Source organism: Salvelinus fontinalis, chromosome 7 (genome assembly GCF_029448725.1).
Source record: "Salvelinus fontinalis isolate EN_2023a chromosome 7, ASM2944872v1, whole genome shotgun sequence".
NCBI lineage: Eukaryota > Metazoa > Chordata > Actinopteri > Salmoniformes > Salmonidae > Salvelinus > Salvelinus fontinalis.
Genome location: NC_074671.1, coordinates 13032089 through 13060027, shown reverse-complemented (window position 1 = coordinate 13060027; position 27939 = coordinate 13032089). Strand labels below are relative to the sequence as shown.

At 44.6% G+C, this 27939-nt stretch overlaps 1 protein-coding gene across 1 annotated transcript in view; it reads left to right on the top strand.

Moving 5' to 3' along the window:
• The first annotated feature begins 16412 nt into the window (after positions 1-16412).
• LOC129858897 (catenin delta-2-like) overlaps positions 16413-27939 on the top strand; it is a 522672-nt gene continuing 511145 nt past the window's right edge. Inside the window, exon 1 of the mRNA XM_055928130.1 lies at positions 16413-16706. The gene's annotated coding sequence lies outside the window, so the exon portion shown is untranslated. The remainder of the gene's footprint in view (positions 16707-27939) is intronic.

Below are 27939 nucleotides of genomic sequence, written 5' to 3'. Positions count from 1 at the left end.
CCATGTTTTTTTGTAACTCACGCAACGATGTTCGTTTGAGTCTATTCAAACAGACGCCATTTCAAAGGAAACAGGCACTTATTAAGATCCAAACAGTGGGTGCGGCCAACACACCTGAACACACTTAACAAAATGGAGGATAGAGAGTTTTGTTGATGCTGAGAACGGACTGTATACGTTTTTAAATAACATCCGTTATTTTAATAGAACCATGAGGAAACTTGTAGGAAACCTTATGCTGAAGTACTGAAATTCCCAACATATGGTTCTCAGAACGTTATGTGCTAGCTGGGTGTTCTCCTTTCAACAAAAACTATATGAGGATGTCACTAACTGACCTGATGTTATTTCTCAAAGTGTAAATTCCTACAGTGTGTGTGTGTTTAAAATAGCTGACCCTTACGGCCAAGGGAGGCGACAGGAAGGCTGGCTTGCAAAAAGGTCTTCAAGTGCAGAGTAGTTTATTTACAAGTGCAGGAGTGCAGGTGCAGGAGTGCAGGTGCAGGATATCCATATGTACAGTGAAAGGATGACGAAAGACAAAAAATTACACGTAGGCTACAAAACCCCAAAAGGAAATTGACTTGCTTACAGATCTTAGCTGAATAAACTTTTCAAGAAAATTACACAGCTACATACTAATGCCAAGGTGGCATGGCATAGCCCAAAGAAGCATGTGCATTAGGCCTGTAGCCCCTGTCGCTTCCACAGCCTGCTTAAATACAATAACGGCTATATTTATATTTTCTTAAACTTCATAACAGGAAAGTATCTCAATGATATAAAGAAACTAATAAATAATAACGTATTTGATTCTGTCACGTTCCTGACCTGTTTTCCATTGGTTTTGTATGTGTTTAGTTGGTCAGGGCGTGAGTTGGGGTGGGCATTCTATGTTATGTGTTTCTATGTTGGGTTAAATGTGTTGCCTGATATGGTTCTCAATTAGAGGCAGGTGTTTGACGTTTCCTCTGATTGAGAACCATATTAAGGTAGGCTGTTCTCACTGTGTGTTTGTGGGTGATTGTCGCTGTGTCTGTGTTTTGTTGCACCACACGGTACTGTCTCGTTCGTTCATTCGTTTTCCCTGTTCGTGCGTTCTTCGTTTTATGTAGTTCTCATGTTCAGGTCTGTTTAACGTCGTTTGTTGTTTTATAGTTTATTCAAGTGTCTTTCGTGTCAGTGTTCGTCTTGCCAATTAAATTCATTATGTATTCATCACCTGCTGCGCCTTGGTCCACTCATTCACCACAAGACGACCGTTACAGAATCCGTACACGGATGGATCGTATTTCCAGTAGTACAGTATATTTCCAATCCAAATTGCATCAACACTGAGCCTTTCATCCAAGGCAAAATATAGACATTTAATCTGCATCTTTACCATCTCAATTTAAATGTTCACTTTGTTTTGTTTATCTTTTTAATGCCCTTTGAGATTATTTTCTGTCATGAAAAGCGCTAAACAAGTTAAATGTATTATTATTATTATTGACCTTCAGTATTGATATAAATCAATACAGAGACACAATAACAATCATAATGTAATATTAGTTAAATACAGTGGTAATAGAATGCTCTGGCAGAAAGGATGGAAAACTCTCTATGGCTCTGGACCCAGTTTCCCAAAAGCATTAAGGCTCAATGGTTCTAACGATGAATTTAGCCTTAATGTGGCTGCATCCCACTACCGGGATCGATATGACAACAGCCAGTAAAAGTGCAGGGCGCCAAATTCAAACAACAGAAATCTCATAATTAAAATTCCTCAAACATACATGTGTTTTATATTATTTTAAAGGTAATCTTGTTGTTAATCCCACCAAAGTGTCCAATTTCAAATATGCCTTTAAGCGAAAGCACTACAAACGATTATGTTAGGTCACCATCAAACCACAATAAACACAGCCATTTTTCCAGCGAAAGAAAACAGTCAGAAAAAGCAGAAATAGAGATCAAATTAATCACTAACCTTTGATTATCTTCATCAGATGACACTCATAGGACTTCATGTTACACAATACATGCATGTTTTTGTTTGAAAAGTTCATATTTATAACAAGAAATCTGAGTTTACATTGGCGCGTTACATTCACTAGTTCCAAAAACATCAAGTGATTTTGCATAGCCACATCGTTTCAACAGAAATACTCATCATAAATGTAGATGATAATACAAGTTATACACATGGAATTATAGATATACCTCTCCTTAATGCAACCGCTGTGTCAGATTTCAAAAAAACTTTACGGAAAAAGCAAATCATGCAATAATCTGAGACGGAGCTCAGAACAATAGCCAAATTTGCCGCCGTGTTGGGGTCAACAGAAACCAGACAATACATGATAAATGTTTCCTTACCTTAGATGAACTTCATCAGAATGCAGTCCTAGGAATCCCAGGTCCACAATAAATACTTGATTTGTTCGATAATGTCTGTTATTTATGTCCAATTAGCTACTTTGGTTAGCGCGTTTGGTAAACGCGTGTGGCTCAGTTGGTAGAGCATGGCGCTTGCAACGCCAGGGTTGTGGGTTCATTCCCCACGGGGGGACCAGGATGAATATGTATGAACTTTCCAATTTGTAAGTCGTTCTGGATAAGAGCGTCTGCTAAATGACTTAAATGTAAATGTAAACAATTCAAAAGTCACAAAGTGCGTCCACTATAACGTGACGAAATGTCCAAAAGTTCCATAACAGTCAGTAGAAACATGTCAAACGATGTACTGAATCAATCTTTAGAATGTTGTTAACATACATCTTGAATAACGTTCCAACCGGAGAATTAGATTGACTTTAGATGAGCGTTGGAACGGAGGTACTCCTCATGTGAATGCGCATGTGAAAGCATGGTCAGCTCGTGGCACTGATTACTCATTCCTGTCTCCTTTGGCCCCCTTCACATTAGAGTCATCAGACAAAGTTATATTGACTGTTGACATCTAGTGGAAGCCGTAGGAAGTGAAAACTCATCAATATCTCACTTTAGTTTCAATGAGAGCTTGGTTGAAAATCTGCCACCTCAGAAAGAATTCAAACAGGAAGTGGAACTTCTCAGGTTTTTGCCTGCCATATGAGTTCTGTTATACTCACAGACATAATTCAAACAGTTTTAGAAATTTCAGAATGTTTTCTATCCAATACGAATAATAATATGCATATATTAGCAACTGGGACTGAGGAGCAGGCAGTTTACTATGGGCACCTCTGTGCACCTTTCATCCAAGCTACTCAATACTGCCCCTGCAGCCATAAGAAGTTAATTAAGATGCTTTTGGGAAACCGGGCTCCAGTCTACTCCAATGAAGTCACACCAGTAACCGCACACCTCTGGACAAGGATTCCGCTTGGCAGAGCGGATCAGAACCAGGAGCTAACCGTGAGTATCAAATGTTTGTTAGACAGCTAAACAACGACAACAAATACTTGCCACCGGCTTTCTATATAAATGTAGGCTACGTAGGTAACTGCCACCTGTCTGTTTCCTACTGAGGTGTAGTGAGTTAATATTGATAAACGCTAAAACAAATGGACCATTAATCGTCTATGCAGAGGTTTAAATAGCATGTTACACAGTATCAATGAATCTAAGCCATATCAGGAACACAGGCAGATAAACAATAAATATACAATATATATTCAGGCAACGATGTTTTAGTCCAGCCCCCCCCCCCCCCCCCCCCCAAAAAATAACAACAACAACATATAAATAGTATTTAGTCACTCTGTGTTTTCATAATTTTTCTTCAATTCACAAAAGGCTGAATTTATCTCACCGGAGAAAGCATCTGAGTGAGCGAAACAGCGCCCCTGTACGTGTAGGCCATCTATTTGATGCAGTCTGGTCAAAAAGAGTATGAAATTGTTGCCACCTGTAGAATTGAATGTAAGGGAAGCCAGCGAGCATTTGACCTCCTTTGATTAAAAAAGTATACAATAATAGCCAATCAGCGAGTGAGCTAAACTGAGTGAGCTCAACTGTGAATGGCCTTGGTGCACCAAAAAAAAGTGTCAAGGGAAGCCAGTTTGGATTTGGCTTCACTCCTATCATATTGCATCGAGATAAATATGTAAATGACAGAAACAACTTGAATTGTTGCATCTCGTTGTGTTGTTGTCCTCCGGCAGCTAATAAGATAGCTAAAATTGTCCTTTCCTAAATTAGCCATGGATGGGGATAGGGATTTGGACTTGTGGTTTGACTTAATTTTCCTTACTGGCCAATGTTTATAAAGGCGATTCTGATCCAACCATAAATTCATACATTGTTGTGCCCCTCGACTGAGAGGATGGAAGTTCAACATGTAGCTAAATGTAGAAGGCTAATGTTAACTAGTGTTGGGTTCTGAGAATATGAAATATACTTATACATGTCACTGAGGGAGTGCTGAGGTTTAAAGGGTCCACACCAGAAGTTAATGGTTATCTGTAGGAGATATATATAGTATATAGAGAGGTATATAGTAAGCTTGGAATGTGTTGAGTGCAGGGAAGCGATCACATGTGGCAGGCATTGATAAGGGGAGAGAGCCATGGATTAGTGATGAAGGGGGTTCAAGGTCAGGTTAGGTCACGTTAAGGGAGAAATAAAAGTTTATGACCCATGTTATTTAGTGTCCTGCCGAGCAGTAAAGATACAATGTTTGTACAGATGTGTAGGAGGAGACTCAGCCTAGGAGGAAGGGCTACATATCAGTGCTTGTGTGAAAATGTTTTTGTATAAAGCAGCTGTATTGATCCAATGGGAAGAATAAACTTGGTTGAGCTTAAACTTTTCGTGATTTCCGGTCTTAACTTGTAGACTTGTTTACGTGCTGCTGTGCAGTTTGTAGCTAACCTTACTTTGCTACCTGCCAACTTTACGGTTTTAACTTTTTAATTACCGTTTTATATTTTTACTTTTTTCATTGAACGTTTTCACCCCGGACGTTTTATCTGGACGTGGTTCGTCAAGACCTCCACCAGCCAAAGCTGAGTAGTAACATTAACACTATGCTATCTAATTGCAGTCGCTGTACTCATAATATACAGGAGAACGATCGCCTTATGGTGAGGATAGCTGTGCTGCAAGCCCAGCTTCAGATGCAATCGTTAGGCAAGGGTCATTTCAGTGTAGGAAAGGATGAAACCGCATCTGTGCCACCAGTAAGTACAGATAGTAGTATAAATCCCCTCGCACGGTCCCAGCAGCCGGAACAATTTTCTCATGGCTTCTAGAGGGAAATGCTGTAGGAATGCTCAACCGGTGTCGCTCATTCAGCCGACAGAAACTTTCAACCGGTTCTCCCCATTAAGCAACGGGTCGGAGTCAGAGGCCGAGCCTTCTCGTCTCTCCTCCTTTTTATGGGGTCTGAGACGCCGAAGCCTCCCACCATTAGCTCTGAAAAATTGAAAAACCTAGTCACTGGTGATTTCATTACCCGTAGTATTAGACTTAAAGCAAAACATCCAGTGATCATACACTGTTTACCAGGGGGCAGGGCTACCGACGTTAAGGCTAATCTGAAGATGGTGCTGGCTAAGGCTAAACCTGGCGAGTGTAGTGAGTATGGGGATATTGTTATCTACGTCAGCACCAACGATGTTAGGATGAAACAGTCAGAGGTCACCAAGCGCAACATAGCTTCAGCGTGTAAATCAGCTAGAAAGATGTGTCGGCATTGAGTAATTGTCTCTGGCCCCCTCCCAGTGATGAGCTCTACATCAGAGTCTCACAACTCAATCGCTGGTTGAAAACTGTTTTCTGCCCCTCTGCCCCTCCCAAAATATAATTTGTAGATAATTTGCCCTCTTTCTGGGACTCACCCACAAACAGGACCAGGCCTGGCCTGCTGAGAAGTGACAGACTCCATCCTAGCTGGAGGGGTGCTCTCATCTTATCTATGAACATAGACAGGGCTCTAACTCCCCTAGCTACACAATTAGATAGGGTGCAGGCCAGGCAGCAGGCTGTTAGCCAGCCTGCAGGCAGTTAGCCAGCCCGCCAGCTTAGTGGAGTCTGCCACTAGCACGGTCAGTGTAGTCAGCTCAACTATCCCCATTGAGACCGTGTCTGTGCCTCGACCTAGGTTGGGAAAAACTAAACATGGTGGTGTTCGCCTTAGCAATCTCACTGGAATAAAGACCTCCTCCATTCCTGTCATTATTGAAAGAGATTGTGATATCTCACATCTCAAAATAGGTGAGATATCTCACATCTCAAAATGTTAGATCCCTCACTTCAAAGGCAGTTATAGTCAATGAGCTAATCACGGATCATAATCTTGATGTGATTGGCCTGACTGAAACATGACTTAAGCCTGATGAATTTACTGTGTTAAATGATGCCTATCCTCCTGGTTACACTAGTGACCATATCCCCCGCGCATCCCGCAAAGGCGGAGGTGTTGTTAACATTTGCAATAGCAAATGTCAATTTACACAAAAAAACGGCTGCGTTTTTGTATTTTGAGCTTCTAGTCATGAAATCTATGCAGCCTACCCAATCACTTTTTACAGCTACTGTTTACAGGACTCCTGGGCCATATACAGCGTTCCTCACTGAGTTCCCTGAATTCATATCGGACCTTGTAGTCATGGCAGATAATATTCAACATTTTGGTGACTTTAATATTCACATGGAAAAGTCCACAGAACCACTCCAAAAGGCTTTTGGAGCCATCATCGACTCACTGGGTTTTGTCCAACATGTCTCCGGACCTACTCACTGACTGTCATACTCTGGACTTAGTTTTGTCCCGTGGAATAAATGTGGTGGAACTTAATGTTTTTCCTCATAATCCAGGACTATCGGACCATCATTTTATTACCTTTGCGATCACAACAAATAATCTGCTCAGACCCCAACCAAGGATCATCAAAAGCTGTGCTATAAATTCTCGGACAACCCAAAGATTCCTAGATGACCTTCCAGACTCCCTCCACCTACTCAAGGACGTCAGAGTACAAAAATCAGTTAACCACCTAACTGAGGAACTCAATTTAACCTTGCACAATACCCTAGATGCAGTTGCACCCCTAAAAACAAAAAACATTTGACATAAGAAACTAGCTCCCTGGTATACAGAAAATACCCAAGCCCTGAAGCAAGCTTCCAGAAAATTGGAACGGAAATGGAGCTACACTAAACTGAAAGTCTTCCGGCAAGCTTGGAAAGACAGTACCGTGCAGTATCGAAGAGCCCTCACTGCTGCTCGGTCATCCTATTTTTTCAACTTAATTGAGGAGAATAAGAACAATCCAAAATGTATTTTTGATACTGTCGCAAAGCTAACTAAAAAGCAGCATTCCCCAAGTGAGGATGGCTTTCACTTCAGCAGTGATAAATCCATTAACTTCTTTGACGAAAAGATCATGATCATTAGAAAGCAAATTACGGACTCCTCTTTAAATCTGCATATTTCTCCAAAGCTCAGTTCTCCTGAGTCTGCACAGCACTGCCAGGACCTAGGATCAAGGGAGACACTAAAGTTTTTTAATACTATATCTCTTGACACATTGATGAAAATAGTCATGGCCTCTAAACCTTCAAGCTGCACACGACCCTATTCCAACTAAACTACTGAGAGCTGCTTCCTGTGCTTGGCCCTCCTATGTTGAACATAATGAATGGCTCTCTATCCACCGGATGTGTACCAAACTCACTAAAAGTGGCAGTAATAAAGCCTCTCTTGAAAAAGACAAACCTTGATCCAGAAAATAAAAAATAATATTGGCCTATATCGTGTCTCCCATTCCTCTCACAAATTGTAGAAAATGTTCCTCACTGCCTTCCTAAAGACAAACAATGTTTACGAAATGATTCAGTCTGGTTTTAGAGCCCATCATAGCACGGAGACTATACTTGTGAAGGTGGTATATGACCTTTTAATGGTGTCAGACCGAGGCTCTGCATCTGTCCTCGTGCTCCTAGACCTTAGTGCTGCTTTTGATACCATCGATTACCACATTCTTTTGGAGAGATTGGAAACCCAAATTGGTCTACACTGATAAGTTCTGGCCTGGTGTAGATCTTATCTGTCGGAAAGATATCAGTTTGTCTCTGTAGATGGTTTGTTCTCTGACAAATCAACTGTAAATTCCGCTGTTCCTCAAGGCTCCGTTTTAGGACCACTATTGTTTTCACAAAATATTTTACCTCTTGGTGATGTCATTCAGAAACATAATGTTAACTTTCACTGCAATGCGGACAATACACAGCTGTACATTTCGATGAAACATGGTGAAGCCTCAAAATTTCCCTCCCTGGAAGCTTGTGTTTAAGACATAAGGAAGTGGATGGTGGCAAACGTTCTATTTTTAAACTCAGACAAAACAGAGATGCTAGTTTTAAAGGTCCCAAGAAACAAAGAGATCTTCTGTTGAATCTGACAATTAATCTTGATGGTTGTACAGTCGTCTCAAAGAAAACTTGTGAAGGACTTCAGCGTTACTCTGGACCCTGATCTCTTTCTTGACAAACATATTAAGACTGTTTCAAGGACAGCTTTTTTCCATCTACGTAACATTGCAAAAATCAGAAACTTTCTGTCCAAAAATTATGGAGAAAAATGTATCCATGCTTTTGTCACTTTTATATTAGACTACTGAAATGCTCTACTTTCCGGCTACCTGGATAAAGCACTAAATAAACTTCAGTTAGTGCTAAACACGGCCGCTAGAATCTTGACTGGAACCAGAAAATGTGATCATATTACTTCTGTGCTAGCCTCTCTACACTGGCTTCCTGTTTAGGCTAGGTCTGATTTCAAGGTTTTACTGCTAACCTACAAAGCATTACATGGGCTTGCACCTACCTATCTTTACAATTTGGTCCTGCCATACATACCTATACATACGCTACGGTCACAAGATGCAGGCCTCCTTAATGTCCCTAGAATTTCTAAGGAAACAGCTGGAGGCAGGGCTTTCTCCTATAGAGCTCCATTTTTATGGAATGGTCTGCCTATCCATGTGAGAGATGCAGACTCGGTCTCCACCGCTAAGTCTTGATTGAAGACTCATCTCTTTAGTAGGTCCTATGATTGAGTGTAGTTTGGCCCAGGAGTGTGAAGGTGAACGGAAAGGCAGTGGAGCAACGAACCACCCTTGCTGTCTCTGCCTGGCCGGTTCCCCTCTCTCCACTGGGATTCTCTACCTCAATCCCTATTACGGGGGCTGAGTCACTGGCTTACTGGTCTTCTTCCATGCTGTCCGTAGGAGGGGTACGTCACTTGAGTGGGTTGAGTCACTGACGGGATCTTCCTGTCTGGGTTGGCGCCCTCCCTCAGGTTCGTGCCGTGGGGGAGATCTTCGTGGGCTATACTCGGCCTTGTCTCAGGATAGTAAGTTGGTGGTTGAAGATATCCCTCTAGTGGTGTGGGGGCTGTGCTTTGGCAAAGTGGTTGGGGTTATATCCTGCTATTTGGCCCTATCCAGGGGTATCGTTGGGCAGGGCCACAGTGTCTCCCGACCCCTCCTGTCTCAGCCTCCAGTATTTATGCTGCAATAGTTTATGTGTCGGGGGGGATAGGGTCAGTCTTATATCTGGAGTATTTCTCCTGTCTTATCCGGTGTCCTGTGTGAATTTAAGTCTGCTCTCTCTAATTCTCTCTTTCTTTTTCTCTCTCTGTTTCTCTTTCTCTCTCTTTCTCCCGGAAAACCTGAGCCCTAGGACCATGCCTCAGGACTACCTGGCCTGATGACTCCTTGCTGTCCCCAGTCCACCTGGTTGTGCTGCTGCTCCAGTTTCAACTGTTCTGCCTGCGGCTATAGAACCCTGACCTGTTCACCGGATGTGCTACCTTGTCCCAGACCTGCTGTTTTAAACTTTCTAGAGACAGCAGGTGCGGTCGAGATACTCTGAATGATCGGCTATGAAAAGCCAACTGACATCTAATCTTGAGCTGCTGACCTATTCAAATCAAAATCAAATCAAATTTTATTAGTCACATACACATGGTTAGCAGATGTTAATGCGAGTGTAGTGAAATGCTTGTGCTTCTAGTTCCGACAATGCAGTAATAACAACAAGTAATCTAACCTAACAATTCCACAACTACTACCTTATACACGCAAGTGTAAAGGGATAAAGAATATGTACATAAAGATATATGAATGAGTGATGGTACAGAACGGCATAGGCAAGATGCAGTAGATGGTATAGAGTACGGTATATACATATGAGATGGGTACTGTAGGGTATGTAAACATAAAGTGGCATAGTTTAAAGTGGCTAGTGGTACATGTATTACATAAAGATGGCAAGATGCAGTAGATGATATAGAGTACAGTATATACATATACATATGAGATGGGTAATGTAGGGTATGTAAACATTATATTAAGTGGCATTGTTTAAAGTGGCTAGTGGTACATTTTTACATAATGTCCATCAATTCCCATTTTTAAAGTGGCTGGAGTTGAGTCAGTATGTTGGCAGCGGCCGCTAAATGTTAGTGGTGGCTGTTTAACAGTCTGATGGCCTTGAGATAGAAGCTGTTTTTCAGTCTCTCGGTCCCTGCTTTGATGCACCTGTACTGACCTCGCCTTCTGGATGATAGCGGGGTGAACAGGCAGTGGCTTGGGTGGTTGTTGTCCTTGATGATCTTTATGGCCTTCCTGTGACATCGGGTGGTGTAGGTGTCCTGGAGGGCAGGTAGTTTGCCCCCGGTGATGCGTTCTGCAGACCTCACTACCCTCTGGAGAGCCTTACGGTTGTGGGCGGAGCAGTTGCCGTACCAGGCGGTGATACAGCCCGACAGGATGCTCTCGATTGTGCATCTGTAGAAGTTTGTGAGTGCTTTTGGTGACAAGCCGAATTTCTTCAGCCTCCTGAGGTTGAAGAGGCGCTGCTGCGTGATCCGCGTGATCGAAGCAGTCTTGAAGCGTGGAATCAGATTGGTCGGACCAGCGTTGAACAGACCTGAGCGCGGGAGCTTGTTGTTTTAGTTTCTGTTTGTAGGCTGGAATCAACAAAATGGAGACGTGGTCAGCTTTTCCGAAAGGAGGGCGGGGGAGGGCCTTATATGCGTCGCGGAAGTTAGTATAACAATGATCCAGGGTTTTACCAGCCCTGGTAGCACAATCGATATGCTGATAGAATTTAGGGAGTTTTGTTTTTAGATTAGCCTTGTTAAAATCCCCAGCTACGATGAATGCAGCCTCAGGGTGTGTGGTTTCCAGTTTACAAAGAGTCAAATAGAGTTCGTTCAGGGCCATCGATGTGTCTGCTTGGGGGGGAATATATATGGCTGTGATTATGATCGAAGAGAATTCCCTTGGTAGATAATGCGGTCGACATTTGATTGTGAGGAGTTCTAGATCAGGTGAACAGAATTACTTGAGTTCCTGTGTGTTGTTATGATGATCACACCACGTCTCGTTAATCATAAGGCATACCCCCCCGCCCCTCTTCTTACCAGAAAGATGTTTGTTTCTGTCGGCGCGATGCGTGAAGAAACCAGCTGGCTGCACCGACTCCGTTAGCGTCTCTTGAGTTAGCCATGTTTCCGTGAAGCAGAGCACGTTGCAATCCCTGATGTCTCTCTGGAATGTTACCCGTGCTCGGATTTCATCAACCTTATTGTCAAGAGACTGGACATTGGCGAGTAGTATGCTAGGGAGTGGAGTGCGATGTGCCCGTCTCCGAAGCCGGACCAGGAGACCGCTACGTTTGCCCCTTTTACGGCTTCGCGTAGGGTCGCCGGCTGGGATCAGATCCATTGTATTGGGTGGAAGGCAAAACACTGGATCCGTTTCGGGAAAGTCATATTCCTGGTAGGAACGATGGTTAGTTGACGTTAATCGTATATTCAGTAGTTCCTCCCGACTGTATGTAATGAAACCTAAGATCACCTCGGGTACCAATGTAAGAAATAACACATAAAAAAACAAAATACTGCATATTTTCCAAGGAACGCGAAGCGAGGCGGCCATCTCGGTCGGCGCCGGAAGTTGCTATATAGTTGCACCCTCTACAACCACTGTGATTACTATTATCTGACCCTGCTGGTCATCTATGAACATTTGAACATCTTGGCCATGTTCTCTTATAATCTCCACCCGGCGGCACAGCCAGAAGAGGACTGGCCACCCCTCAGAGCCCGGTTCCTCTCTGGGTTTTTTCCTAGGTTTCCGGCCTTTCTGGTGAGTTTTTCCTAACCTCCGGTCTTCTACACCGGTATTGCTTGTTGTTTGGGGCTTGAGGCTGGGTTTCTGTACAGCACTTTGTGACATCAGCTGATGTAAGAAAGGCTTTATAAATACATTTGATTGATTGATGGATCATAGTGTCCGGTGAGTTTTTTACTCTGATAATTAGAACCTAACACTAGCTAACTTTGACTATGAAAGGAAGTTAAGCTAGCGAGCAATCATTTTAGCCAGGTAGCCTAGGACAACAAAACATTTAAGTGTGTACTCTATGACAGAGTCATGGACCATTTTGTCAACATGAGAGAGGAGGATGGCATTGGTTTTTCTCTACAAGTAGGGTGAATCAATATGTTTTTTCTACATGCACACACACAGACAGAGAAATCAGAACCCTGGACAGACACCAAATTTAGCTTACGTTGATTGGACTAAATTGTTTTTGGTATCTTTTAGTTGTTACTGTATTAGACAAAGCAGAGGTGATTTGATGATGTTGAAATGTTTAAGTTGAAATGGTGCTGGAATAGTGGAGCCAGCTCCTGTTTTCTTTGTGACTCTCTGTGGTTCTAAATCAATAGTTGTTTAGTAGCCCGAAAATGTCAAAAACATTAACTTCTTGGCCATGCTGTAGGTTATGTAACTGTTTGTTACATGCAATATGCGTTGTGGACTTCACCGGACAGATGTTGCTATCTGGTTTTGTGATGAAACAAAAGGTGTGGTTGAATTTGTTCTGCCACTGTGTCTTCTTATTGTCTCGGCCTTAGGACTATATATCACAGTTGCAAGGCTTATGAACTACCAGGTTATAGGGAACACAAAGCAAATATCACAACACATAGGTTGTAATAGGGCTTCCCCCCCCTGGCCTGGCTTCCCCAGTGATTTTACCCAGGCACCGGTGCTGCAACCTTGTCTGCGACCATGGCTCCATACTACAAATGTAGTTTGAGGAGATAACGAGATAACTTTGGTTAAAACCTCTAACGAGTCACAAACCCGGATCCGGGATCCCCCCCATCAAAAAAGCTGACTAGCATAGCCTAGCCTAAAGCCACAGGGATATCATAAGTCCAAGACACCAAATGAAAGATACACATCTTGTGAATCCAGCCATCATTTCTGATTTTTAAAATGTTTTACAGGGAAGATACAATATGTATTTCTATTCGCTAACCACCATAGCAAAAGAAAACAACTTTTTTTTCCCACCATTTTTTTCCTGCATAGGTAGCTATCACAATTTCGACCAAATAAAGATATAAATAGTCACTAACCAAGAAACAACTTCATCAGATGACAGTCTGATAACATATGTATTGTATAGCATATATTTTGTTCGAAAAATGTGCATATTTCAGGTATAAATCATAGTTTTACATTGCAGCCACCATCACAACTCTCACCAAAGCAACTAGAATAACTACAGAGAGCAACGTGAATTACCTAAATACTCATCATAAAACATTTATGAAAAATACACAGCGTACAGCAAATGAAAGACAAAGATCTTGTGAATCCAGCCAATATTTCAGATTCTTTAAGTGTTTTACAGCGAAAACACAATTTAGCATTATATTAGCTTACTACAATAGCCAATCACACAGCAGCATTCATTCTTGCACGTTAGCGATAGCGAATAAACCAGCAAAAGATATTAAATGTTTCACTAACCTTCTCAAAACTTCATCAGATGACAGTCCTATAACATCATATTACACAATACATATATTGTTTGTTCGAAAATGTGCATATTTAGCGGCACAAATCGTTGTTATACAATGAGAATAGTAGCCAAGCTGCCAACAAAATGTCGGGAGAAATCTTGGGAGAGGCACCTAATCTAATCAATAACTAATCATAAACTTGACTAAAAAATACAGATTGGACAGAAAATGAAAGATACATTAGTTCTTAATGCAACCGCTGTGTTAGATTTTTAAAATTAACGTTACTACAACATACAGCGTGCATTAAAGCGAGACCGCATCGAAATGAATGGCGGAATAGTAGTGTAACATTTTTCAACAGAACAACGAATTAACATCATAAATAGTTCTTACTTTTTGATGAGCTTCCATCAGAATCTTGTGCAAGTTGTCCTTTGTCCAGAATCATCGTTGCTTGGTTGTAGATTGTCGTCTTCAACTTAGGAATTAGTAGCAAACATTAGCTATGTGGCCCAGACGTGTCCAACTCTTCATAACGCAGCACAAAGAAAATTCTGAAAATCGCAATATACTGATATAAACTGATATAACTCGATTTAAAATAACTACATTATGATGTTTTTAACACCTATATCGAATAAAATCAGAGCCGGATATATATAAGGCCTATAACGAATGCTTTTCAGAATGCCATCCTGAGGTCTGTCTTGCGCCATGACGAACGTTGAAAAGAGTGCACCCCACGTTCCAAGAGCCTTTATATGGCCTCAGATCTGCCTAGCAACCCCATTCCAATTCTCACTGCTTACTGACATCTAGGGGAAATCGTATGCAGTGCATGTCGACTCATAGATTACATGCAAATTAATAAACTGACCCTGGAACAGAGTGCCCGATTTCAGATTTCTCACTTCCTGACAGGAAGTTAGCTGCAACTTGAGTTCTGTTTTACTCACAGATATAATTCAAACGGTTTTAGAAACTAGAGAGTGTTTTCTATCCAATAGTAATAATCATATGCATATTGTACGAGCAAGAATTGAGTACGAGGCAGTTTAATTTGGGAACGAATTTTTACAAAGTGAAAACAGCGCCCCCATATTGACAAGAAGTTTTAACTCTTGAGTTCAACTCGAGATAACTGGTACCACGAATGTGGCTCACCTTTTAGCCAGGTACATTTATATGTCAACGAATCCTTCAGATCTAACCTGCTCCAGAGGAGACTAACTAAGGGCTAAGCACATTTTATTCGGAATGAAGTATCTGAACCACGAGTTGTGGACCAATAAAATCAGATTCCCTCCCTCTAGGAAAGATTGTTTCATCATCCAATTCATTTCAGGAAGGCAACTGATGAAATATTTTATTAAACAAATGTTTTTGTTTGTTCAAAAATACCTATTACGTTACACATTTTGTAATGACAATGCATTTCAAACTTCACGCACATTTTACGTTTGTATGACTTAATACAATTATTTTACCGATAGGAGTGGGGAGGAAATGTGCTCGTGCATTGATAACTACACCAAAGTACTACAATAAAGATGGCACTTCTAAAAGTATTTTTCACACATTAGCCTGCTGATAACTTTTCATTCGTTTTGATTCCGGCACCAATGAAAATGTGGCACTGACTTGACAGTGGATTAATGTTTCAGCATTGTCTCAATGAAGAGTTCAACGTTCGACTAGCCATGTGCGCCACGCACGCGCATTTACAAGCCTGCTACAGTTAGCGGCAGGCGGATGAGTAATATCCACCGTTATAGTACGGATGAAGCCTGAGCTGGAATGGGAAGCTAACTGAAGCTGGCTAGATTTAGAAAACTCTGAGCAGATCTAGCTTGCATCATAGGATACCCATCTGAAGACTCATGTTAGTTCCCTGATCTTGTGACTAGGCTTTAGCTCAGCAGGCAAATGTTTTTGTTGAGCTGTGCAGATGATTCGGGATCAATACCTGTTAGAAAGACAGACAGAGAGACAGAAAAAGAGAACTATCATCAAAAAGCTACCTCAATTAAATGTCTCTACGTTGACCATGAGCGAGAACATGACCCTGTGAACTACTGCTAACCTAATACTACACATTCTGGAACACTGCACTGAACGACATTGGTCCACTGGAGTTGGGACTCGGGAGTTTTGTGTGTGTGTGTGTATGTGTGCAAGGTTATCATTGTAGGTCAATCTCCATGAATGATCAGCTTGATTTAAAGTGTGATCCTTTACATTTACTATATCCCACGTTTTAACCAAGGCCCAAGTGTACTATTAATGAATAATTTATTTTTATTTTTTATTTAACCTTTATTTAACTAGGCAAGTCCTCTTTAATTTCCTCTTTTAACATCGTGCACTTTAACTTTCTGCATTTTACACAATAATACTTTTCCTATTTCTATCCATTGTTTGTAGTTCTGGAAGAGATGCTTCTCTCAAGGCCTAAAGATGGCGCTCTTTCTACATGTGAGCCTCTCAACCTGGATGCCGGTGTGTGTGTGTGTGTGTGTGTGTGTGTGTGTGTGTGTGTGTGTGTGTGTGTGTGTGTGTGTGTGTGTGTGTGTGTGTGTGTGTGTGTGTGTGTGTGTATTAGCTACAGACCGGGCGAGCTGCCTAGCCTGCCTCTCTAGCGCTCTTGCCTCCCGTTGTTGTGCATCGCTCCAGTCTATTGCTTTGTAGTCTAACACCGCTTCGCCGCCTCCTCCTCTCCCCGCCTATGCCTCTCCCTCTCCCGGCCAGCATCCAGCGAATGGTCAGTCCACCCCCTGACCACCTGCAGGGAACGGTGAGAGAGTAGCTCCGTTCTGAGCCCACTGCGGACTGCTGAAAGCTGCCAAAGGAAGACGTGGATATAAGTGTCGTTGTTGACGTTACCGGGAATTGTATTTTGGTAAGTGCAAAGTCATCCCGCTTTACCGTGTTTTAGTTTCCCTCCCTCATCCTCTTCCATCTTGTCACACAGTGAGGAGCGGGAGATGAGATGCTCTAGCCTGGCAGAGGACCAATATGAGCCAGGGTGTTTTTGATGCGTGCCGTTATGCAGTTGCAGATCGTGCATGAATCCTATTTTTACGCAGTTGAAGCGGCTATGTGGAGTAGTTTAAAGATGAAAGAGACTCGTTATAAACGCTAAGTTGATAATAGAATAAATTGTAAATATGAATTTCTTCTTAACTGACTTACCTAGTTTAATAAAGGTTAAATAAAAATAAAATAAAAAATAGGTTTATAGACAGTAATGTAGATTACATTAGGAACCGTGGTCATGGGGGAAGCCGTTAAATTCTGACCGTGCTGAGCTCGTTCACCCTAGACTGTTTTGCGCGTGTGGATTTGGCTCGAGTTCAGTACACCGACTGACCCACATTTAGCTTACGGTTAGCGGCGCGTGAGGCATATATATAGAGAGAGACAAAATGTAAACAATAGCAGATTCACACATAGCAGTACACCCGTTTGATATTGTTCTACAATGAATACTGTTTTTTTTAAGTAGCCTAACATCCGTTGGAGATTAATAAAAATCTAAAACAAAACAATGCATCTGCAAATACAGGCGTGGAAACAGAAGGAAAGACATGGATGGTGTTTGTGGTGGTGATAAAAGCAGGGAGAAATGGGAGTTCTCCGTTTCTCACACTCTTGTCTTGGTTTAATCATAGCTGTGGCGTAAGGGAGGGGTTTGCATGGGCAGTATTTTGACTTTGGGATGGAGAAGAGGAAGAGGGTGGGGGTAATGTTTGGAATTTCCATCTGTGTATAGATGTGTTGGAGCAGAGTACCCAGGAGCATTTTTATTATTAAGATACCTCTGGTTAACCAATTTCAAAAAATATTCATAGTGTATTATTTAGGTACCAACAGCAAGAACAAATTTGGCAACACCGACAAAGCTCTTTGACGAACCTCAAGAGTGTCCGTCAACTCAAAGTCCGGTCTCTCTCTCTTTCTCACACACACACACACACACACACACACACACACACACACACACACACACACACACACACACACACACACACACACACGAACTTGGGTACTGAGCTGAATCGCTCCTCTTTTTATTTTGGTTTAACCTTTATTTAACTAGGTAAGTCAAGAACAAATTCGTATTTACAATGTAGGCCTACCAAGAAGGCAAAAGATCTCCTGCAGGGACGGGGGCTGGGATAAAACAAAGTAGGAGACAATAGGAGACACCGGAACATTACATAAAGAGAGATCTAAGACAACAACACAACATGGTAGCAACACAACCTGACAACACAGCATGACAACCCAACATGACAACACAACATGGTAGCAACACAACATGACAACACAACATGGTAGCAACACAACATGGTAGCAACAAACATGACCACACAACATGGTAGCAACACAACATGACAACACAACATGGTAGCAGCACAACATGACAACACAGCATAGTAGCAACACAACATGACAACACAGCATAGTAGCAACACAACATGACAACACAACATGGTAGCAGCACAACATGGTAGCAGCACAACATGACAACACAACATGGTAGCAGCACAACATGACAACACAGCATGGTAGCAGCACAACATGACAACACAGCATGGTAGCAGCACAACATGACAACACAACATGGTAGCAGCACAACATGACAACACAGCATGGTAGCAGCACAACATGGTAGCAGCACAACATGGTAGCAGCACAACATGACAACACAACATGGTAGCAGCACAACATGACAACACAGCATGGTAGCAGCACAACATGACAACACAGCATGGTAGCAGCACAACATGGTAGCAGCACAAACATGGCACAAACATTGTTGACACAGACAACAGCACGAAGTGCAAAAAGGTAGAGGCAGCATTACATCACGTGAAACAGTCACAACTGTCAGTAAGAGTGTCCATGATTGAGTCTTGAATGAAGAGATGGAGATAAAACTGTCCAGTTTGAGTGTTTTTTTGCGGCTCATTTCAGTCGCTAGCCGCAGTGAACTGAAAAGAGGAGCGACCCAGGGATGTGTGTGCTTTGGGGACCTTTAACAGAATGTGACTGGCAGGCCGGGTGTTGTATGTGGAGGATGAGGGCTGCAGTAGGTATCTCAGATAGGGTGGAGTGAGACCTAAGAGGGTTTTATAAATAAGCATCAACCAGTGGGTCTTGCGACGGGTATACAGAGATGACCAGTTTACAGAGGAGTATAGAGTGCAGTGATGTGTCCTATAAGGCGCTTTGGTGACAAATCTGATTGCAGAATGGTAAAGAACATCTAGTCGCTCGAGAGCACCCTTACCTGCTGATCTATAAATTATGTGTCTGTAATCTAGCATGGGTAGGATGGTCATCTGAATCAGGGTTAGTTTGGCAGCTGGGTGAGAGAGGATTGATTATGATTGAGGAAACCAAGTCTAGCGATAACATTAACCTGCAGCTTGGATACAGTGCTTTCGGAAAACAGATTTTTAGACATTTTTGCAAATGTATTAAAAACAAAAAACTGAAATATCACATTTACATAAGTATTCAGACCATTTACTCAGTACTTTGATGAAGCACCTTTGTCAGCGATGTCAGCCTCGAGTATTATTGGGTATGACGCTATAAGCCTGGCACACCTGTATTTGGGGAGTTTCTCCCATTCTTCTCTGTAGATCCTCTCAAGCTCTGTCAGGTTGGATGGGGAGCGTTGAACCCGAAGCCACTCCTGCGTTGTCTTGTCTGTGTGCTTATGGTCGTTATCCTGTTGGTTTTCATTAAGGATCTCTCTGTACTTTGCTCCGTTCATCTTTCCCTAAATCCTGACTAGTCTCCCAGTCCCTGCCGCTGAAAAACATCCTCACAGCATGATGCTACAATTACCATGCTTCACCTACTGATGGTGCCAGGTTTCCTCCAGACGTGACGCTTGGCATTCAGGCCATAGAGTTCAATATTGGTTTCATCAGACCAGAGAATCTTGTGTCTCATGGTCTAAGAGTTGTTTAGGTGCTTTTTGTCAAACTCCAAGTGGGCTGTCATGTGCCTTTTACTGAGAAGTGGCTTCCGTCTGGTCACTCAACCATAAAGGCTTGATTGGTGGAGTGCTGCAGAGATGGTTGTCCTTCTGGAAGGTTCTCTCATCTCCAGAGAGGAACTCTGGAGCTCTGTCAGAGTGACCATTGGGTTCTTGGTCACCTCCCTGACCAAGGCCCTTCTCCCCTGATTGCTCAGTTTGGCCTGGCGGTCAGAGAGTCTTCGTGGTTCTAAACTTCTTCCATGTAAGATTGATGGAGGCCACCGTGTTCTTAGGAACCTTCAATGCTTCAGAATTGTTTTAGTAACCTTCCCCAGATCTGTGCCTTGACACAATCCTGTCTTGGATTTCTGCGGACAGTTCCTTGGACCTCATGGCTTGGTTTTTGCTCTGACATCCACTGTCAACTGACCTTATATAGACAGGTGTTTGCCTTTTCAAATCATGTCCAATCAATTTAATTTACCACAGGTGGACTCCAATCAAGTTGTAGAACCATCTCAAGGATGATCAATGGAAACAGGATGCACCTGAGCTCAATTTCAAGTATCTTAGAAAAGGGTCTGAATACCTATGTAAATAAGGTATTTCTGTTTTTTTTTGTTAGTTTAATACATTTGCAAACATGTCTAAAAACACATTTTGATTTGTCATTATGCGGTATTGTGTGTAGATCGATGAAGACAAAAATGTATTTTATCAATTTTAGAACAAGGCTGTAACGTAACAAAATGTGGAAAAAGTCAAGGAGTCTGAATACTTCCCGAATGCACTATTTGTGCTGAGAGAAGGACAGTGTACCGTCTACCCATACTCCCAAATACTTGTATGAGGTGACTACCTCAAGCTCTAAACCCTCAGAGGTAGTATTCACACCGGTGGGGGCAATTCTTCTTACCAAACCACGTTATCTTTGTTTTGGAGGTGTTCAGGCCAAGGTTAAAGGCAGATGAAAACTTGTTGAACACTAAGAAAGCTTTGTTGTAGAGCGTTTAACACAAAATCTGGGGAGGGGCCAGCTAAGTATAAGACTATTATCTGCATATAAATGGGTGAGAGCTTCCTACTGCCTGAGCTATGTCGTTGATGTAAATTGAGAAGATTGTGGGGCCTAGAATCGAGGCTTGGGGTACTCACTTGGTGACAGGCAGTGGCTGAGACAGCAGATGTTCTGACTTTACACATTGCACTCTTTGAATGAGGTAGTTAGCAAACCATGCCCCAAAAACATTCAGAGACACCAAGAATCCTTAGCAGACCCACAGGAATGGCATGGTCTACCATATCAATGGCTTTGGCCAAGTCAATAAAAATAACAGCACAACATTGCTTTGAATCAGGTGTAATGGTGACATCATGGTGCACCTTTAAGGTTGCATAGAAACATCCATAACCTGAGCAGAAACCAGATTGAATACCAGAGAGAATACTATAGACATCAAGAAAGCCAGTCAGTTGATTATTGTCAAGTTTTTCCAACATTTTTTATAACAGGGCAAGATAGAAATTGACCTACAACAGTTAGGATCAGCTTGAACTCCCACTTGAAATAAATGATGCACCGTGGCTGCCTTCCAAGCACTGGGAAACTCCCCAGAGAGCAGAGGCAGGCTCAGCGATAATAGGAGCTGCAACCTTAAAAAGGAAAGAGTCTACACCAGGGCTGCCCAACCCTCTTCCTGGACATCTACTGTCCTGAGGGTTTTCAGTCCAACCGTCTTCCTGGAGATCTACCGTCCTGTGGGTTTTTAGTCCAACCCTCATCCTGGAGATCTACCGTCCTGTGGGTTTTCATTCCAACCCTCTTCCTGGAGATCTACTGTCCTGTGGGTTTTCAGTCCTACCGTCTTCCTGGAGATCTACCTTCCTGTGGGTTTTTAGTCCAACCCTCTTCCTGGAGATCTACCGTCCTGTGGGTTTTCAGTCCAACCCTCTTCCTGGTAATCTACCGTCCTGTGGGTTTTCAGTCCAACCCTCTGCCTGGAGATCTACCGTCCTGTGGGTTTTCAGTCCAACCCTCTTCCTGGAGATCTACTGTCCTGTGGGTTTTCAGTCCAACCGTCTTCCTGGAGATCTACCGTCCTGTGGGTTTTCAGTCCAACCCTCTTCCTGGAGATCTACCGTCCTGTGGGTTTTCAGTCCAACCCTAATTTAGCATATCTGATTCAGCTAGTTAAGGTCTTGTTGAGCAGCTAATAAGTATAATCAGGTGTGTTAAATTATCATCATGGTCATTGTCCTGTTGTAGGAGGAAATTGGCTCCGATTAAGCGACATCCAAAGGGTATGGCATGGCGTTGCAAAAATGGAGTGATAGCCTTCCTTCTGCAACATCCCATTTACCCTGTACAAATCTCCCACTTTACCACCACCAAAGCACCCCAGACCATCACATTGCCTCCACCATGCTTGACATCCAGCATCTTTGAATTTTTTCTGCGTCTCACGAATGTTCTTCTTTGTAATCCGAACACCTCAAACTTAGATTCGTCTGTCCATAACACTTTTTTTCCAATCTTCCTCTGTCCTGTGTCTGTGTTCTTTTTCTTTTTCTTTTTATTGGCCACTGTGAGATATGGCTTTTTCTTTGCAACTCTGCCTAGAAGGCCAGCCTCCCGGAGTCGCCTCTTCACTGTTGACGTTGAGACTGGTGTTTTGCGGGTACTATTTAATGAAGCTGCCAGTTGAGGACTTGTGAGGTGTCTGTTTCTTAAACTAGACACTCTAATGTACTTGTCCTCTTGCTCAGTTGCGTACTGGGGCCTCCCACTCCTCTTTCTATTCTGGTTAGTGCCAGTTTGCGCTGTTCTGTGAAGGGAGTAGTACACAGCGCTGTACGAGATCTTCAGTTTCCTTGCAATTTCTCGCATGGAATAGCCTTCATTTCTCAGAACAAGTATAGACTGACGCTTTTCAGAAGAAAGTCTTTGTTTCTGGCCATTTTGAGCTTGTAATTGAACCCACAAATGCTGATGCTCCAGATACTCAACTAGTCTAAAGAAGGACAGTTTTATTGCTTCTTTAATCAGAACAACAGTTTTCAGCTGTGGTAACACAATTGTTAAAGGGTTTTCTAATGATCAATTAGCCTTTTAAAATGATAAACTTGGATTAGCTAACACAACGTGCCATTGGAACACAGGAGTGATGGTTGCTGATAATGGGCCTCTGTACGCCTATGTAGATATTCCATAAAAAATCTGCCCTTTCCAGCTACAATAGTCATTTACAACATTATCAATGTCTACACTGTATTTATGATCAATTTGATGTTATTTTAATGTTCAAAAAATGTGCTTTTCTTTCAAAAACAAGGACATTTCTACGTGACCCCTGTCTTTGAAACGGAAGTCTATATATTTACCCTAAAAATATATGAGGGATTGGAAATGATGCAGACAATTACAACGATGGAAGCTACAATCTATCCACAAAATGAAAGCTGATCTACCCCCTAAAAAATATAAAAAGAGCGCAGGAGTCATGGAGCAAATAGCACACAAAAAAATACAATGGCAACAAAATAATGTCCAGTAGGCTATAAAAGTCTGAGATTAAATAAATAGATCGTAGGCCTATGCTAGTTCATTAAAGTATTTCTTAATAAAGCTCACATAAGAGTCACAAGTTAATTAGCCTACATAAAATTTGGATCAGTCCAATGTCTACGGTGTGTGCATGTATGTGTGTGCTGGAGGCGAGTGAAAGCTCGGGAGAGAGGGAGACAGGGGGGAGTGTGACGGGAGTACCTGTACCAGACAGGGGGAGACAGGCCAGGGCAGGAAGGCTGAGTAGGAGAGGAAAGCTCGGGAGAGAGGGAGACAGGGGGGAGTGTGACGGGGGTACCTGTAACAGACAGGGGGAGACAGGCCAGGGCAGGAAGGCTGAGTAGGAGAGGAAAGCTCGGGAGAGAGGGAGACAGGGGGGAGTGTGACGAGGGTACCTGTACCAGACAGGGGGAGACAGGCCAGGGCAGGAAGGCTGAGTAGGAGAGGAAAGCTCGGGAGAGAGGGAGACAGGGGGGAGTGTGATGGGGGTACCTGTACCAGACAGGGGGAGACAGGCCAGGGCAGGAAGGCTGAGTAGGAGAGGAAAGCTCGGGAGAGAGGGAGACGGGGGAGTGTGACGGGGGTACCTGTACCAGACAGGGGGAGACAGGCCAGGGCAGGAAGGCTGAGTAGGAGAGGAAAGCTCGGGAGAGAGGGAGACAGGGGGGAGTGTGACGGGGGTACCTGTACCAGACAGGGGGAGACAGGCCAGGGCAGGAAGGCTGAGTAGGAGAGGAAAGCTCAGGAGAGAGGGAGACAGGGGGGAGTGTGATGGGGGTACCTGTACCAGACAGGGGGAGACAGGCCAGGGCAGGAAGGCTGAGTAGGAGAGGAAAGCTCAGGAGAGAGGGAGACAGGGGGGAGTGTGATGGGGGTACCTGTACCAGACAGGGGGAGACAGGCCAAGGCAGGAAGGCTGAGTAGGAGAGGAAAGCTCAGGAGAGAGGGAGACAGGGGGGAGTGTGACGGGGGTACCTGTAACAGACAGGGGGAGACAGGCCAGGGCAGGAAGGCTGAGTAGGAGAGGAAAGCTCAGGAGAGAGGGAGACAGGGGGGAGTGTGATGGGGGTACCTGTAACAGACAGGGGGGAGTGTGATGGGGGTACCTGTACCAGACAGGGGGGAGTGTGATGGGGGTACCTGTACCAGACAGGGGGGAGTGTGATGGGGGTACCTGTACCAGACAGGGGGGAGTGTGATGGGGGTACCTTTACCAGACAGGGGGGAGTGTGATGGGGGTACCTGTAACAGACAGGGGGGAGTGTGACGGGGGTACCTGTAACAGACAGGGGGGAGTGTGATGGGGGTACCTGTACCAGACAGGGGGGAGTGTGATGGGGGTACCTGTACCAGACAGGGGGGAGTGTGATGGGGGTACCTGTACCAGACAGGGGGGAGTGTGATGGGGGTACCTGTACCAGACAGGGGGGAGTGTGATGGGGGTACCTGTAACAGACAGGGGGAGACAGGCCAGGGCAGGAAGGCTGAGTAGGAGAGGAAAGCTCAGGAGAGAGGGAGACAGGGGAGAGTGTGATGGGGGTACCTGTAACAGACAGGGGGGAGTGTGATGGGGGTACCTGTAACAGACAGGGGGGAGTGTGATGGGGGTACCTGTAACAGACAGGGGAGAGTGTGATGGGGGTACCTGTAACAGACAGGGGGGAGTGTGACGGGGGTACCTGTAACAGACAGGGGGCAGTGTGACGGGGGTACCTGTAACAGACAGGGGGGAGTGTGACGGGGGTACCTGTACCAGACAGGGGGGAGTGTGACGGGGGTACCTGTAACAGACAGGGGGGAGTGTGACGGGGGTACCTGTAACAGACAGGGGGGAGTGTGATGGGGGTACCTGTAACAGACAGGGGGGAGTGTGATGGGGGTACCTGTAACAGACAGGGGGGAGTGTGATGGGGGTACCTGTAACACACAGGGGGGAGTGTGACGGGGGTACCTGTAACAGACAGGGGGGAGTGTGATGGGGGTACCTGTACCAGACAGGGGGGAGTGTGATGGGGGTACCTGTAACAGACAGGTGGGAGTGTGATGGGGGTACCTGTAACAGACAGGGGGGAGTGTGATGGGGGTACCTGTACCAGACAGGGGGGAGTGTGATGGGGGTACCTGTACCAGACAGGGGGGAGTGTGATGGGGGTACCTGTACCAGACAGGTGGGAGTGTGATGGGGGTACCTGTAACAGACAGGGGGGAGTGTGACGGGGGTACCTGTAACAGACAGGGGGAGACAGGGGGGAGTGTGACGGGGGCACCTGTAACAGACAGGGGGAGACAGGGGGGAGTGTGACGGGGGTACCTGTAACAGACAGGGGGGAGTGTGACGGGGGTACCTGTAACAGACAGGGGGGAGTGTGATGGGGGTATCTGTAACAGACAGGTGGGAGTGTGATGGGGGTACCTGTACCAGACAGGGGGGAGTGTGATGGGGGTACCTGTAACAGACAGGTGGGAGTGTGATGGGGGTACCTGTACCAGACAGGGGGGAGTGTGATGTGGGTACCTGTACCAGACAGGTGGGAGTGTGATGGGGGTACCTGTACCAGACAGGGGGGAGTGTGATGGGGGTACCTGTACCAGACAGGGGGGAGTGTGATGGGGGTACCTGTACCAGACAGGTGGGAGTGTGATGGGGGTACCTGTAACAGACAGGTGGGAGTGTGATGGGGGTACCTGTACCAGACAGGGGGGAGTGTGATGGGGGTACCTGTACCAGACAGGGGGGAGTGTGATGGGGGTACCTGTAACAGACAGGTGGGAGTGTGATGGGGGTACCTGTACCAGACAGGGGGGAGTGTGATGGGGGTACCTGTACCAGACAGGTGGGAGTGTGATGGGGGTACCTGTACCAGACAGGGGGGAGTGTGATGGGGGTACCTGTACCAGACAGGGGGGAGTGTGATGGGGGTACCTGTAACAGACAGGGGGGAGTGTGATGGGGGTACCTGTACCAGACAGGGGGGAGTGTGATGGGGGTACCTGTACCAGACAGGGGGGAGTGTGACGGGGGTACCTGTACCAGACAGGGGGGAGTGTGACGGGGGTACCTGTAACAGACAGGTGGGAGTGTGATGGGGGTACCTGTAACAGACAGGGGGGAGTGTGACGGGGGTACCTGTACCAGACAGCGGGGAGTGTGACGGGGTACCAGACAGGTGCGTGGTGGAGCAGATAAAAAAAAAAATCTAAGTGAAAAGCTTAACGATAAACATTGGGCTAAGGCAAACCCAAAACGCCAGTAAAAACGTTGGCCTAAGGCAAACCCAAAACGCCAGTAAAAACGTTGGGCTAAGGCAAACCCAAAACGCCAGTAAAAACGTTAAATTCCAAAGCCAGATCGAACAGCAATTAAAGTAAAGAGCAAAAAATGTAGCGTTTTCATCACATTGGTGTTCTCATTCTCACTTTCTTTCTCTATTCATTCAACCTGTTAATTTCCAAAATATTACCCTCTTCATAGAAGTCATTAATGGGTGTGAAGTGCTTTGTCCTTCATTATGTGTGCAGCTGTATCCGCAGTGAGGTGAATATATCCCTCTCTCTCGCTCTCTGCAAGGGGAGGGAAAGTGTTTTGTATTGAAGAAGGCTACCAATCTGTTCATCTGCTGGCCCGGTAGCACATGACAGAAAGTTTACACTATTCTTGATCGTTTCCCTGGGAGTTAGTGTTCTCTTTGAGTGTGTGTGTGTGTGTGTGTGTGTGTGTGTGTGTGTGTGTGTGTGTGTGTGTGTGTGTGTGTGTTTGTGTGTGTGTGTGTGTGTGTGTGTGTGTGTGTGTGTGTGTGTGTGTAACTCCATATTTTTTTTTTTTGTTGATGGTGGTAGAAAATGCTGTCTCAGGCACTGCTCTAGAATCTCCCATAACTGTTCAATTGGGTTGAGGTTTGATGTTGTAGACCTGGTGGTCCAGGAGGTGTGATGTTGTAGACCTGGTGGTGTTGTAGACCTGGTGGTCCAGGAGGTGTGGTGTTGTAGACCTGGTGGTCCAGGAGGTGTGGTGTTGTAGACCTGGTGGTCCAGGAGGTGTGCTGTTGTAGACCTGGTGGTGTTGTAGACCTGGTGGTCCAGGAGGTGTGATGTTGTAGACCCGGTGGTCCAGGAGGTATAGTGTTGTAGACCTGGTGGTGTTGTAGACCTAGTGGTCCAGGAGGTATGGTGTTGTAGACCTGGTGGTCTAGGAGGTGTGATGTTGTAGACCTGGTGGTCCAGGAGGTGTGATGTTGTAGACCTGGTGGTGTTGTAGACCTGGTGGTCCAGGAGGTGTGATGTTGTAGACCTGGTGGTCCAGGAGGTGTGGTGTTGTAGACCTGGTGGTGTTGTAGACCTGGTGGTATTGTAGACCTGGTGGTCCAGGAGGTGTGATGTTGTAGACCTGGTGGTGTTGTAGACCTGGTGGTCCAGGATGTATGGTGTTGTAGACCTGGTGGTCCAGAAGGTATGGTATTGTAGACCTGGTGGTCCAGGAGGTGTGGTGTTGTAGACCTGGTGGTCCAGGAGGTGTGATGTTGTAGACCTGGTGGTCCAGGAGGTGTGGTGTTGTAGACCTGGTGGTCCAGG